Here is a 15,503-nt window from a genome sequence, read left to right on the forward strand (position 1 = left end):
CCTTTGGGCTACGGAGAGGAAGGCGTTCGAATAACTTTGGGGAATGGCTCTTGCTGATAGGGCGAGGAGGACCGTGGGCGGACCAGGCACAGACCAATGCAGCCGTGCAAGGTAATGCAAACATCAGTGGAGCTTATGGGTTCCAGATTTCCTCCCTCCCTCCTCCACCGACACCCCCAAGCCCTCCGGCACAGATGCTCCTGCCTGCTGCCCGGATGTCAGGGGACATTGCCTATGCTAATGTGAGCACCAGCCATGGAGTTCAGGGGAGGCTTTTTTGGGTTTTAGTCTTTTTTTTTCTTTTTTAAGCCCAGTTGACCCTGCAAAAACCAGCCAGAAATATTCACTTGTCCAGTTTGGAATAGGAGACTTTTATCTATGAGAGATTCAAGTGGAAATGTGGAGCAATGGATGTGTCGATGAGCAGTACAGGGTATTCTCTGAGTCCAAAGGAAGACGCAACAGTGACAGGCATCCATACTGCTCTTGAGAAATGGCATAATTCAAAATGAACTTGAGTTTGCATCCATCTATGCATCTGCCCAGTCATCTGCCCAGTCATCCATCCATCTATCCATCCATCCATCCCTCTGTCCATCCCTCTTCCTCTTTCTACATTTCTGGCAGTCTACAAGAGCCCTTATTATACAGATGGAAGCCAATACTCATCCACCATCAAATTCCTCTCAAATAAATACGGCAGCTATTGCAGATAGAGAGTGGAACAGGTCCAGACCCTGCTCCTGGCTGGATCCACAGCCAGTTCTGCCCTTGATTTGCCCTGGAAATCAAGCACTATAAGCAGTATTGCTTCCTTTTACACCACTCTGAGCTTGCCTACAAATGAACCCGCTTTCTCCTCCCTGCAGAAATGCTGGGAGAGCTGCAGCCTCTCTTCGCCAAGTTTAGAGGGCCAGATTCAGACTACCAAGGCATAAAATATTCTGGCCAGGTCCCTCCTTATATCAGATAGTTTTCAACCCTCTGTTATCACACCAGTAGAATCAACACATGAAACTGGAGTCCATTTGTGACCCACCATCCTGCCATGCCCAGCCACCCGTTCCCAAAAAAGTCCTACACCCTTGGGAACCCCCGTAACCTTCCCGTCTCCTGCCTGTGCCCTCTCTGCCTCTCCAAGGTGCCTCTTCCCCAGTGCGTGTTGACCCCATCCAAGCTGTCTCTGCTCACCACGCTCTCCTGGCATCGCCCCCTGCTCCTGGTCATCGGGAGCTTCACCCTGAGTCTCTTTGGAGGGGCACTGAAGGCCTGGCACCACGATCCCTGGGGATATTGGGGTCCAACCCCAGCAGAGCTCCGTAACCTTCACGAAAGCCTTGCTTTGTTGGTCTGTCTTATAATGAGAGCACAAAGGGGTGTTACAGGAACAATAGGGTTTAAAACAGTGTCAGTAATTCATCAAAATAATTAAAAAGAATATCAATAAAACATAAATCGTTGAGCTGACATATGCCTTTATCTGTATAGATACTTTTAAAATTAGCTCCTTTTTATAACACATAACAAGTTTCCATATATAATACATTTTACTAACAGACATATATAACGTACTATAGAGCTCTCCTGCAGTGCTGAGCCTGCACGGTGCCATGGTGGGATCCGCACCTACCCCAGACTGGCAGCGATGGGGATGCGGCAGCTCAGGCTGAGCACGACCAGGAGGCTGCAGGAGAAAAACGTCCTTTAAAAGGCAACGACCTTTATTTTCCCTTGCCGCATACAACAGATTAATATTCTCATCTTGTCAGTATTATCTTCACCCTGAATAACCTACGCTGTTGTACTGCGGTCTTCTCTTGACGCTCTGTTCAAGACCCTCTGTCCCGCTCCCCACAGCTGGAGGAGGAGGAGGGCGTCCTCGCTCCTCTTTGAGATGGGGCTGAATAAAAGCGAGAGCGACTTGGCCAACTTTGCTCAAGCAAGCTACGCCTGTTTCCAGTAGAAAATAACTCAATTCAAGCTCAGCTACAAGGTGTTTCTTAAAACCATGCTCCGTAGACCTGCCAAGCACCTGTAGCCGTGCTGACCAGACACACATCCCGTTGTCCGTCAGAGCTCACAGCAAAACCCTTTCCAACCCCTTTGCCTTCCTGATTACCCCCCACCCAGATGCTGCTTTTCCACTCGGGATACAGGCACCGTACGGATGCTTTCCTCTGTTTTAAGGAAATGTGTATTTTCACGTTCTTCCACGGGTTTCTCTCGAACATCCTTCATGCTGGGTGGGGCCCCAAGGGAAATGGCAACCTCAAAGCGCTTCGTTGGGGATGGCAGTAGCCACGGAGGGGAGCTAGCAGAGAGCCAACGTTTGAAAAATGCCCAATATTGCTTAAAGAAGTAAAAGATGCGCAGAAACAGGTTGCTACTCAGACCTGCTGGGATGGAGGCCGGTGACGTTGCTCCTTCCTCCTCACCGACGCCCGCGGTGCCGGCAGGGCATCGGCTCAACGCATTACTCACACGCGAGCGTTGTCAAGACAGCGACTAAAATCAGATGTTCGTAACGCGGAAAGACAATAGATCACAGGGGCCTGGGAAAGCGAGAAAACAAAGGGCGAGGAAAAAATACCCCAGGGAGGGCAGGATTCAGGCAGGATCCAGGGTCCTCTGATCCCGCGCTTGGAGGAGCTGGCTCAGCTCTGCCGAGGGCTGGGGAGCTGCCAATTAACACCAGCTGGGGCATGGGCTTGTGCCGGGGGTTTATTTTTTTATTAATTTTTTTTATTATTATTGTTTTCCTTTTTAAAAAAATAAGTTTAATTTAATTTTGCTGGCAAATGGTTTGGGACAAAGGAAGTGAAGTTTGGTATTGTTTCTGATATCCTTGAGCTAAAGGAGAAATACAATGAGCTTTGATCTGCGGGAAGGATCAGCTAAGCACCCCGAACTGCTCGAGCAGGCTTTTTTTTACCCAGATTTGGATGTTTTGTGGCAAGAATATTTTTCCCTTAAACATTTTAATTTGTTCTTTCAGTGAGCGTTTTTTTTGAGGAATATTAATATAAACTTTTCATGGAAAGGTCATGAGTCACCAAACTGGTTTCAATAACTTTGCTTTTCCAGCTAGCTGGGGGTTTTACAGCGCTCGTTTTGACAGATCAGTGAAAATTTCAGACCTTAAATATGCAGAGAAAAAAAAAAAAAAGCCTAGCTCGCTTGATTCAGTGAGAAACCACCAGATGGAAGATTTGAATTCCCACCATGTCCCAGCCCCTCTGCCCACCTCCCCTCCTGGTCCTCCTCTGCCCTCTCCCTGCTCACATCCATCTTTCCTGAGCAGCTTTTCTTGGGTGTCCGTAGGAAACGTCCCCGGCGCTGGGGTGTCCTCAGCAGATCTGAGCCTGGAAGATGGTTCACAGGGCTCCTGCGGGGCCAGTTTGCACTTGGGAAAGAAAGGAAAGGTGAAAAAAAAGAAAGCAAGGACACTGCCAAAGCACACATGGGCAGAGAGCAAGGGAGCAGGGAGTCCATCGCCTGGAAAAACAGGGCTGAGGCACACCAGTAACCTCAGAGAGGCTCTCGGACCTCAAATGGGAGCTCTATTGCAGGGTCGAGGTGGGAACCAGGGTTTCTTTAGAAAGGGGTTGAGGTGTCCCCTCAAAACCACATCCTTTGGCCAGCTGAAAGCGCATCTTGGTCAACCTGAGCCTATTCCTGTCTCTGAGCCTCACACCGCCGGAGATGCTCTTCACCAGCCTTCAGGCCTGGATGTGTCTGACCCCTCTCTGCATCTGCTTGGGTGCAAAACAAGCAAAGTCCTTTCAGTCTCTTCCCCATAAGCAGATCTCCAAAAACCCCTGGTGATCCCAGCTCCACTCCGTGCTGTCCCCGTGGGGGACCAGGCTTCCCTCTCAGTCCCCGGAGAGCTGAGCTTTGGCACACACGCTTACTCACCTCCTTTCGGTCCCACTCGCCAGCTCACACAAACCTCAGGCTGTGTCCTGGGATGTCCTGGCCTCTCTCCATCTTCTGCAGGGCTGGTCCACCAGAGCAGGAGGTGGTTGCTCTCTGCACGGTCTGAAGGACAGCGTGGCACTGCCATGCCTCCAGGTCCAGCTCTGTCCCACGCAGGTCACCCCATGGGAGCACAGAGGAACCACTTAATAGCTCAAATAAATAGAAAACACTTATTTGAGCAATCTGCTTCCTATTCACTGGTGATGTCACATCTCCGGGCTTTTCTGAGTTGGATCTAGAGCAGGAGGCTCTGCCCCGACCTTGCCAGGCGCACTGAGCTGGGTGGCTGTGGTGGGAGGAGGGCTCACGGGGTAGATGGGGTCCTTGGGTTAATGCACGCTGCAGACGAGCTCCGTATGGAGCTGATGCTCCACCACTGCAGGTGGAAGGAAGGTGGACAGGAGGTTTCTGCATCCTTGGGTTTTGGGGGGTTGAAGCCATGATTCTTCTTGGGTTGTGTGGCATAAACCAGGGCTGCATCTGCTGTAACGGTGTGAAGAGGAGCGACTGAGAGAGCTGGGCTCAACCCGGACAACCTCCACAGATGCAACGACTTGCCCTTGGTGGGCAGGGTGGGGCTGGGACAGGCCATACCTGTGTGCAAATGCCATTTTGGGCAAGGGAAGCTGAGAAAGTGCCACCCCCAGCTCCACCCTTGGTTTGCAGGCTGGTAACAGGCAGCTGCAAACCTGCGCGCCGCTGCGGCGAGCGGGGGCTGCGCGGGGATAACACGGTCCATGTGTGAGCCCGGTGCTGTCAATAGCATCGCTTTGATGGCCAAGGACCTGATTGCTTCTGCAAATAATTCTGGGCACAAAATCAGAGGCCAAGCTTCAATGCAGAGGGTTTGGGTTGGTTTGGTTTTTTTTTTTGCAAGCTCCTTTTCTTTGTTAGAGAGGACAAAAATAATCTCTATTTTATCCTGCGTGAAAAAAAGGAGGATAACGCTAATAAATTGAGAACATTAAAGGGAGCCAGGAATAGCCACTGCCCCTGGAGGCTGGGGAAGCAGCTTTGGTTTCACAGGTTTTTCTAGTTATTGCAGTGTTAGAGTGGAAACATGTGTGGTGCGAATAAAAATGCGAAGCATCCGCTGTAGCGTGCTGTTGCTGCAGCAACCGCGGGGAATATGGCGAGGGGGATCGTGCAGGGCTCTGGCTGTAAAAGGGAACTCGAGCGCCGCGGGGTCCTTTGATCTGCGCGCCTGCAGCTTTGATTGATGGCCTCGCAATTCATTTCCTTGTCAAAGTGACATAATGTTCCTGGAACTTGCTGAACTTTTTAAGAACTAAAAGATGTTCCCCACCAAAACGCAGCCCCTCCCTGAGCGGGGGGCAGAAGGGATGCGGGGTGGTGGATGGGGTCTGGCCAGTGGTGTTGCTGGTGAGACTGGGCGCGAGCCGCGGTGCTTTTCTGCTTCGCTTTGCCCCTTTCCCGGGAGCGGAGCCGCGGGATGGGGCGGTGGGATGAGCCACGGCACCGTGGCCAAACGACGGAGGGACGCCCCGCGTGCCGCCCGCAGATGCCAACCACCACCCCGCGCTGACGACCATCCTGTTCCAGTTAATTTTTACATGTGAAAGTTTGGGGCTTTTTTTTTTTTCCTCCCCCTTCTTCCCCATCTGTTTCCATCTGGCCATCAAAGGAGCAAAACGCCATGTTCTGAGTCTCGCTGCCAAGAGCCTCCCCGCTCTCCCCGCGAGCCGAATAATTCCCACCGAAGCCGCCTCCAGCCCAGCCCTGGCGCCGCACAAGCCGAGGCTCGGGGGGAAGCCGAGCGTGATGGGCTCACACCAGGGCGCAGCGGCCGAGCCGAGCCCTTCTCCAGCCACCGCTGCTAACGGAGACGGTCCTGCAGCCTTGGCCAGGAGACCAAGCGCTGCCTGTGATTGCGACCTTGCTCTGCCCTTGACTTTGCATCAGTCCCAGGCAGCGCTGAAGTGGATCAGCCCTCCTAGGCTCTGCTTTCCTGCTAATAATAAAAAATCATCACAAGCCGTTGCTTTTCCTATTTACTCCAGCTTTCTCCTCTAAAGGTCCCAGCTGCTTTGCAATTCCCGTGCAATGCCTCGCAGGCATGAAGCCACCCTGGGAGGGCACCCCGGGTGATGGGGCAGGCGGGGGGCACGCATGCTGTGGTCGGTAGATAACTGAACAAGCATTGCGCCAGGAGATGGGATGGACAGGACAAATGCAGTCCTGGCGGGCAAAGAAACTCTCTGGGAGGAGGGAGCAAGAGCCCTAGAGCTCAGGTACTCCTGCGAGCAGCAAACCCACCCCTGCCTGGCGAGCAGCCTAACCCTGAGTCTGCTTCATCCCTTCAGCAAACATTTCTGGACCAGCTCCTCTGCCCAGACACGAGGAGTTTTGTTCACCCCTGGCTATGTCACCCAACACTACCAAGAACAGTTTGGCTCCATCATCTTTGTAGCGTGTGAGTGGTTGTGATTATACCTGTTGTTCTTGCACCTCAGGAGCAAATAAAATCCTCCTGTCATTCCTGCCTTTAATTTCTTGCCTTGGATTTAAATGCCAGGCAGAGAGAAACCTTGTGAGGTGCCCATCCCCGCTTACCACAGCTCCCTGGCTCTGCAGACCCGGCTGCAGGACCCAGCCCTGGCTCCAGACGTGCAGCTCCTTCTCCTGGTGCAAAGCTAACCCCGCTCCGCCTTGCTACCTCCACGCGCTTCGCCCTGCACCGCTGCTCACATCTGGCCGAGGACAACGGTCTCCTGGCTCCCTCCAGCTGGAGGAACCCAGATTTGTGCCTCATGAGCAGGTTTGGGTGATGAACAGGGTGGGAACAGGGGTGCGTCCCCTTGACGCAGTCGAGGGGAAGGAAACAAGACGTGCTGGGGGCACATTGCAGGCAAGGGCTCGACCAGGAGCGCTGCGTTTCATCCCAGTGCTTCCCAGTACCCAGCTGGACCTGCGCTAGCACCAGTAGCCCCAGGATGAGAGGTCAGTGACTCACTGTCAGATGGAGCAAGGATCCTGGCGGCTGTGGCTAGGTTAGCAGGAAGCGTCTTTCCATCACGCTGTGCATCAGGTCGGCTACTGCCGCGGTGAGTCACTTCCAGCCAGGAGACCCTACAGCCTCCAGTCCGGTCTGTGGGAAGGGAAACCAAAGGGTTGTCTTCTGCTTCTAGGGAGTTGCATGGTTTAATCCTCTCTGCATGTGTAAATGCTGCCTAAGCCCCCTGCTCCAGGCCTGCTTCCCCCCTGCAAAGGCATCAAAGCCTCCCCTTGCGGCTATTAACCCCCAAAAGCAGGGTTTCTGAAGTGTGGGAGCTCATGGGGGGAAATACAGTCATTCTTATTTTTGAAGCTGCACCCCTGGGCTCCATACCAGTCCATTTCTGCCTTTTCCTGACCCTTCGGATGGTTCATCTGTGGTCACCCTGTGCCCATCCCTCTGTTTCAGGCTCAGATCTTCCAGCATCCAACTTCTGGACACTTTGCAGCTGTAACTCCATCTCCATACATACGTGGCTGTCTACTCCTCCATCCTTCACACACCTTTTCCCTCTAGCTGCCACGTGCCTGGCCCTGCACTTCGCCATCCCGCTACCAAACTGTCCCTCCCCTCACCCCTGCACATCATCCTGAAATCCCAATAAAGCCACTGAACCTGGTCTCTTGCTTTAAAAGGACTTCGTTTGAGGCAAATATGTATTTTTATGTGCAGTTACCTCTCTCTGTACAGAACTGGAGAGGATCCAGTAAGTCAAAGCCATCCTGACCTCCATCTGCCCCATGCAGAGAGCCACGCAATCCTCCAACATCAGCTCAAGTATTTGTGGGAAAGCGAAGTTCAAAACTGCTGTTAGCAACAAGACAAACATTTATGGTAGGTTTTGTTTAATCTGTGAGCAAAACAGCCCCTGGAAAACTCTGTGCAAGAAGGTGCTAGAAGGGCAGAGGTTGAATTTGCCCCAGGGGGTCCCTGTCCGAGAGCATCTTCCCCGGGTGGGAGGAGATGTTTTGCTTGGTGTTGCTCCTAAGCAGCAACCAAACTGTCTTTGTCCCTTGTGCTCCTGCTCACAGCAAATCAGCCAGAGATTCAGGTTCAGGAACTGGGAGGGAGTGAAAACTGGGGGAAAAAAACGTGTTTTTCTCCTGGGGGCAACCGGAGAAGCAAAAACGGAAGACACCGGCAAGCACACGCATTTTATAGCAGTTTTCCATGGGCTGTTACCTAAAAGCCACAAAGCCTACCAGCAGAATAAGGCCACAAAAGTACAGAGCAGACAGACAGACGGATGATACCGATGATACACATCCCAAAGAACGCCGAGTTATTTTTATGTGAGCAACTTTGTAAGCCCTCAAAGCTGACTCAGTTTTCTGCATCTCCTCCCTTCGAGCCGTGGGCCAAACTGGAGCCATGCCAACCCAAGGGATGGAGGAAAAAGGGGTCTCAGAAAAGCCAGCGTGCCGGGTCTTCTTCACCCAGTTCTGCGCAAGAGTCCACGCTCATGCAAACCACTAGCACCTTGGAGCAAATTAGTAGCTCACGTTCAGAGCCTGGTGGCTTCCCACGGCTCCCAGCTGGCCCATGCTTGGCAGAGCAGAGTTATGAGCAACATCTTCGGACAGACTTGGGTGGGATGGGAGACGACATGCACGTTAGCATCACCCTCCATCGCCATCACCCTGCGCCCTGGTCTGTTATCACAGAGGGCCAGGAGGAGGAGGAAGGACTTTGGAGAAGGGGGAGGGAGGGACTGCTGGAGCAGAGGCTGGTAGGGAGCCTGGACCCTTCCCCACAGCACCGATAATTTGCTGCCAGTGAGAACCAAACTCCAGCTCTGCAATCTGTAGAAAACACTTTTGCTCTCCCCACAGCACAGTCCTGGGCAGAAAGCAGACCCTCCAAGCCCAAAGACCCTCCAACAGCCTGGTAAAGCAGGGGGAAGCAGCTCTGCCTCCATCCTGAAGAGCTCCAGAACCTCTTTTAAGAGGTTTAAGAGACTTTGCAGAAGTTCAAACCCACCGGGAGACCCGTGGGATGGCATGTCCCACAGTGCTCCAGCCGCTGGATGTCCCCAGCCCCTGGATGTCCCCAGCCCCTGGATGTCCCCTGCTCTTCATGACCATCCGGGCTGAGGAGCCCCTCCAGTTGCCCCGCTTGGGCATCTCCCAAAGGGAAGAAGTTTTTTCGCCCGTGCTGCTTTCCACCCTCTCCTCCCTCCCGGTCCCGGAGCTGACACCACTCCCAGCCCCAGCAGCACATGTGGGAGGACCCTGCAAGCCTTCAAAGCCCTGTCTGGGGAGAGACGAAAGGCCGGTTAAACTCCTGGCTGGAGATGAAAGGAAACTCTCCCCTCCACGGCTGGAACGAGTTGCTGGTGCTTTGGAGTCGGGTTTGAGGCCCATTTCCTGAGCGCCATGGCAAGAGCTTTCATTTGCAGAGGGACTTTGCTAACTAGCCATGGGGCTGTTGTGAGAGCAGATGTCCGACCCATCCACGGCACTTCGGTGCGTCCCCCTCCCCGAGCACGCCGGGAGGACGCCAGGCTCCGCAGGAAGGGCAGCCTGGGTGCTCCAGCAGCTGAGGCTGGTGCTCACATCCTCTGTATCTCCTCAGACGGCGGCTCCCGGCACGGCTCAGTGGGACCCCACCGTCCCTCGGGGGTGACAAAGCCACAAGTGAAGATGGGCTGTCCAGGGGGGCTGGCAGCAGGACGGGGATGAGCAGAAAGGGGAGATTTCAGCTCCTGCACCAAGCCCAGATACACAGCCCAGGGCTGAGGAGCGGCTGGCTGGGCGGATGCGAGCGACAGATTTTACTCATTTTGTCAAAGGAAATTCTATTCCGATTAAAATCCGTTTGATCTCGATGGAGAAGGGGGGTAGGGTGGGGGCAGGATTGGGTTTCTCTCCAATTGTTGGGCTTTATTGGGCTAATGTATCAGCTAAAAGCTTCCAAGTAAGATTTAAAGGAGGGAAAGGCAAGGGCACGAGTTGCAAAATCTGGAGATGACTTCAAGGGGTTTATTAAAAAAAGGGATGCGCTGCAGAGCACGGAGCAGGAAGGGATCAAGCCGCTCGTCCAGGGCCATGTGTACAGGTGGGCTGCGGAGCCAGGTGCCCTGGTAGCCCCACTCGCTGCCCCAAACACCCGGGGCTCCCCCGTGCACCCACCCTGTGCCCATGTCTCGCCACTGTGTTGGGCCGGGGTTACCCGGCGTCAACCCTGAGCTGAGCAGAGCCCAAGATGTAGAGACGGGCACTATCGAACGGGCTTATGAGCGTGTATTGAGCTGCGTGGCTGCCTGAGGGAGAGCGCGAAAGGCAGGGAAGGTGTTGGGTAATGTTTGGAGAAATAACGACACAGTTGGGGAAACACAGACAGACCTGAACGCACGGTCCTGGGCAGAGGAGCCCGAGGCAGTGGAAAAATCAGGGATGCTATGGAGCTGATTTGAGCATTAACGGGCAGAAAGGCACTGGCTGGGGAGCAGGGCTGGCCACGGAGACTCTCCAGCCCCGTGTCTCCAGCAAGCAGCTCCTACGCTGATGCATCCCCCTTCATCCACTCCCAAACCAGTCATGAGTTCAAATTCAGCAATTTTTGGCTAGAATAAAAGGTCAAGTCATGGAAAATTGCAGCTGAGAGGACTTGGAGAGGTCAACCCGTGCATCCCTCTGTCCCGTCGCTCCTCTGCCACATCTGCAAATGCCCGTCCAGTTTGTCCTGCCAGCAAAGGGGACCAGGCAGCCCACACCAGCAACCCGCTGCCCTCACTAATCCTTCCCAAGACCTAACCTACAGCTCTGCTGTAGTATAAGCCTATTCTTTTCCCATCTGGACTGGATAAGAAGAGCAGATGGTCCCTCTCCTCTGTAAATCAGCGCCCAAAGACCGTGGCTGGGTCTTCTCTCAATGGTTCCTTCTCCAGACCAAGCAACAAAGCCACCTTCAGGCTCACTGCAGGTTGTGCCTTGCTAGAAAAGCCATACCTGCTGTCAGCCATACCTGTGCTCCTCTGCAGGGCTCCGCTGAGCCCCTTACCTGGTGAGTGCGGGCACAGAGAGTTGAGCAGGGACGGATGAAAGCTGCAGAAGGCAAGATCATCATCTTGGTGGAAAAACTCCTGAAGGGGGAGATGCCACATCACTGCCTCATTGCAAACTGGGCTGCTTGTAGGGCTGGGCTGCCAGGACAGCTGAATGCCCAGGCTCATGTTCCAGAGGGCTGATTCCTCCCCATCAAGGAACAAGAGTCCTCCAGCTCCTTACCTTCTCCTCCATCACCTGAAATAAAAGGTTTTGTCCAGGCTGTAATGTAAAAGGGAACGTGTCCTGTGATGCAAAGCACCGCAGGGTTGGGTGTTCTCAGGGGAATGAGGAAGGTCCCATCGAAGTTTTGGGTTTTCTGAGGACTGGAGAGAGCACTGTGAGTTGGGGGACACGGGCAACGGACTCTCTTCCAAGGGAGGCCATAAAGTGTAACCCGAAATGAGTGACCGTGAGCTGGCAGGGTTAAACTGAACGGACAGCCAAAGTTGAAGTGTTTTGCTAGGGAACCACTTTTTTGAGATGGAAACAGGGAAAAACCCCACTGAAAAGTTCCGTTTACACGTAGAAAGAAAAAGAATCAGAGAAAACATCTCTTTCTTGGAGATCGCTGTAGGGTAAAGTCAGAATTGTCCCAAGCCAGGCTGAATTAGCCCTGGCTAATAAGTTCAGCTAGAAAGTTCTTCAGGTGTATACATAAAAAGAGGGCAAACAGAGAAGATTACGTCTGTGCAGTGCAGATAGGATTGAGCTTAAAGATAATTTAGACATCTCCCCCAACAACTCCGTGATTCAGTGCGGAGGATGAGGGCGCGGGACGGGTGCATCACGAGGAGGAGCTGATGGAGCGAGCACCGTGGAGGCGAAGGCAAACGTCCACGAGTATTGCATGCTGGAGCACTGGAACCCCGATGGGTAATGAATAGCATGGCTTGGTGGAAAATAAAACCGACTGAGTAATGACAGTAAATAGGGAGTTTTTATTGTCAGAAAGGCAAGAGAAGCAAGTAAGCGTGACCCCAGTAGTGTGCAGGGCTTGGAGGAAATCTGGAAGGCAAAAACTATCAAAGATAGGGAGATAATTGGATTAAAATGGCACAGAACGAGCTCACCTTGGGCTAACTCGACAATTGTCTTTGATCAAAAATTATATCCTGAACAAAGGCTGGGCAGTAGATCGCCTCTGTCTGGACTTTATTAACACACTTGATAAATTGCTCCATAGGTACTTGTAGGTAAACTGGAGAAAAGGGGGTTTGAACTGGGAAAGGAACGGGCTAAAAGGGGAGATGTGGGGCTGTTGTGGAAGAGGGACTGCCACCGGCTTGGGGTCCCTCAGGGACCGGGTGGGGACAGGCTTCCTCGGTCCTTTCATTCCCTAAAAGGCAGGGGAAGGCACAAGCAATTTGCTGGTGATGCAAAGTCATCGCAAGGCAAAGGCAGCGGCAGCAGCGGAGGACCCGAGGACCCGAGTGCAAGACCTGGATGTATTCAAAGATGAGAGTAACAAAAAACGGATCAAGGTCAAATGTAAATTCAGCATTTGGGAATATAAAATCCTTGACAAAGTCTTCTTGCCACCGCTGGCACTTGCGATGTGGACATCCCATTTTTCCCAGTCCCCTTCCTGGGTGAAGCTGCCTCCCAACCAGAATTTGGCTGATCCCATCCCACCAAGCGAATCTTCCCCAGGGTGGGAAAGCAAAAAAAATCCGATTGGGAAAGGAGGAGGAGCGGGCATTGGCCTGGTGGGCTGTGGGGTGCCCATCCCAAACTCTGCGCATCCCAGACCAACTCCACCTTCCAGGCACTGGGCAAGTAGGGGAGAAATTTTTCTTTTTTTGCGGGTTGATTTTTAGCTTTGGAGCCCTCAGCTTCGGGACCTAGCTACCAACCCGCAAGATTTTTAATATCATTATTCCCAGAATAAATTCTCCCCCATAAGGCCTTTAAACCACTGAACTGTGTCAAGGAGCCGTGGGCCAAGAGACATGTCCTGGCACAGCGCTGGCTCAGCGAGATGCTCCCAGCCACATCAGGCGTGGAGTAAACAGGATCTGGTGGAGGATCTCACAGCCCAAGCGCTCGCAGGAGGAGGGGAAGGGCACCCGTTTCATCACTTGCCTCTTTCTTTGCAGTCGTGTTTTAATCTGCAATCATCATCCCAGTTCATTCTTGGCTTTTGAGCCCTTCTTCATTTCTTTGCTCTTTTATTCCTGGTTTAGGAGGAAGATAAACAACGACCCTTCCATGAAAAGTTGCTGGCAGCCCAGCTCAGCTCCAAGCCTGCAGCGTGGGCTGTCCCAGGAGAGGACCAGAGCCCTCCAGCCAGCTCCAAACTGCAGAGTAACCTCCGGGGAGGTGCCAGGACCATCCGATAACCCCTTTCCAAAGCTGTGGCTTGGCTCCTTTGGGCTGCACATCACCGCTCTCCATAAATATTGTCTCAAAGGCTCTTCCTAGATACTCCACTTCAACCCGGCAATTTTCAGCCTCCTTGTTAAATATTGGAACCATATTGAATCATTTTACTCACTTGGTTGCTCTCCAAACTGAAAGATGTCCTAAAAATAACTATTCCCAGTTCTGTGTGTGATGCTCACCCTCCCGCCCCCCAGACCATGGCTGCCTCCCAGCTCCGTCTGCGCTTCGCTTATCCCAACACTAAATCAGCTCACTTGGGGACTTTTAATCCCGCTGCTAATTTTTACCAAAACCCACCTCTGCCTGTTGGCTCGTGAGACGCACAAGGCAGGAGCACAAATTCCCTTGGGAAGAGCATCAGCCTGGCAGGACTTAGCGCTGACGACGGCGACCAGGAGGACCTGGTCTGGGCTCATGTCCGTAAGTCCAGCATCCACCCAGCTTGAGGTACGGCATTTGGGAGCAAGGAGACACCTCTGGGGTCGCTTGCTCCAGCAAAGAGGTCTTCTGCAGGGACTCCTCCTTGCCATGCTTCTCTTGGGCAGGTTGTCCCGTCCTCTCCACCCTGTCCAGACCCAGAGCCACACTCAGGATTGGGGCTGGATGCAGTGAGACCTTGCAGTTGTCCCTGCTGGGAGGAGGGTGCCAGACCAAACACTACCAAAATGTCCCTTCTGGCCTTATTTTATTCTTTTAACTCATACCGGCCATGCCAAACGTGATCCCCACCTGCCACGTCCAAGGTCACCCCCCCTTACCACATCCACTGCTACCCTCTCCCCACCATGTCCAGCGCTGTCCCACGCCCGGGGCTACCCCACGCCGGCCACCCCCAGCTCATTGCCGTGTCGGCCGCATCCAGCCATGCCTCTGAAGCGGTGCTGCGCAGCCTCTCATTCATGTCCAAAACCACCCCATGCCTGCTACATCTCGCTCCAGCCAGCACACGATGGCACACAGCTCCCTCCTGCTCCAACCAGGACGTTGCGTGCAAGGGCTGCGGTTATTAAAATGGTTTGGTTTTTGGTTTTTTGTTTTTTTTTTTTTTTTTTTACAAGCAACAGCCAGTAAACAAAGAACAAATATGTGCTGAGTCGGCTCCCTCCTCGCAGGGCGGGCCGGCTCCGCTGCAAGGCTGGGGACTGCGCTTGCAGCAAACCATGCGTCCAGGCGGATCTGCACGGCAGGGCTGCTCTGCAGAGCAGTGCCACCAAGCGTGGCTGAGGTCCCCCTTTCCTGCGAGGCTCGTAAAACCGTCCCCTCTCCCTTGCTCTGCTCTGCGCTTCAGGCAGATCCCCCTTGTCAGCACCGCGCTGCCAGGCAGTGGGTCCTGCAAGGACAGCTTTGGCCAAGTGGCAGCGTGAGACCCAATGTGGCACCGCCAGCCTGGATGGGTGGATGTCCCCGAGGGAACAGGGACCTAGCGTCTGGGCAGACGCTTGACCCTCTTGCCTACATGGCTGGCCACGCTCCCAGCCCAGCCACACTTAGGACCATCCGTGGCCACCTCAAGGATGGCTGAACACCTCTTTGCCCCGGCTGCATGGAGCCCCAAGCTCTGCCCCATGCCTTAGGGCTGCCGGACACCCCTAAGCACAGCCCCAGAGCCCGCTTGGAGGACACAGAGCCAGGCTTTATGGACCCAACACACCAAGGACGGTGTCATCCTGGCCAGCAGACACCGAGCATCCTTCTCCACCCAAGCCCACCTCTGAAGGCCCACGTTCAGCAGCTCCAGCGCAGCTCATCTGCAGAGGCCTCAACGTCTGGCGGGGCTGCAGCGCCCAAGCCTTTGAAACACCGCTTCCGTCCTCCCCACATCTTGAAAGCAGATTGCTAAAATGCAAAAAATCTGTTGTTTTTGTTAATGTTGCTTTGAATATCTTCAAGCACTGCTCAGGCAGGAAGGTGGGAGCAGGGCCACCGACGCGGGCAAGCAACGGACCCTCTGGGAGGGTGCCGAGACCCCGACAAGGTCTCAACAAGCCGTTGGAGACCTGCACCGGTGGCGTGACAGCGGGCTGCAGGCAGAGCTGTGCTTCTCAGCAGGCTCCTGCCAACACCAAAGGTCCGCTGCA

At 53.7% G+C, this 15,503-nt stretch overlaps 2 long non-coding RNA genes across 6 annotated transcripts; both read right to left on the minus strand.

Moving 5' to 3' along the window:
* Positions 1 to 30: 30 nt before the first annotated feature.
* On the minus strand, positions 31 to 11,234 carry LOC148053967 (uncharacterized). Of its 5 annotated transcripts, none has more exons than XR_015707737.1 (7): positions 10,997 to 11,234; positions 7,671 to 7,801; positions 6,953 to 7,087; positions 3,283 to 4,128; positions 2,394 to 2,552; positions 1,573 to 1,684; positions 31 to 1,354 (listed from the first exon to the last, which is right to left on the minus strand). It is a non-coding gene; the product is annotated as an uncharacterized LOC148053967 (long non-coding RNA). The 5 variants fall into 5 exon arrangements; XR_015707736.1 differs by having other exon boundaries at positions 1,573 to 2,311; XR_015707735.1 differs by having other exon boundaries at positions 31 to 485; positions 1,192 to 1,354; positions 1,573 to 2,552.
* Positions 11,235 to 11,684: 450 nt separating this feature from the next.
* On the minus strand, positions 11,685 to 15,266 carry LOC148053968 (uncharacterized). The gene is made up of 3 exons (XR_015707740.1): positions 15,135 to 15,266; positions 13,723 to 14,422; positions 11,685 to 13,497 (listed from the first exon to the last, which is right to left on the minus strand). It is a non-coding gene; the product is annotated as an uncharacterized LOC148053968 (long non-coding RNA).
* Between the last annotated feature and the right edge of the window lie 237 nt (positions 15,267 to 15,503).

Source organism: Nipponia nippon, unplaced genomic scaffold (assembly GCF_047370975.1).
Source record: "Nipponia nippon isolate SJK-2023a ecotype South Korea unplaced genomic scaffold, ASM4737097v1 scaffold_35, whole genome shotgun sequence".
NCBI classification, from domain to species: domain Eukaryota; kingdom Metazoa; phylum Chordata; class Aves; order Pelecaniformes; family Threskiornithidae; genus Nipponia; species Nipponia nippon.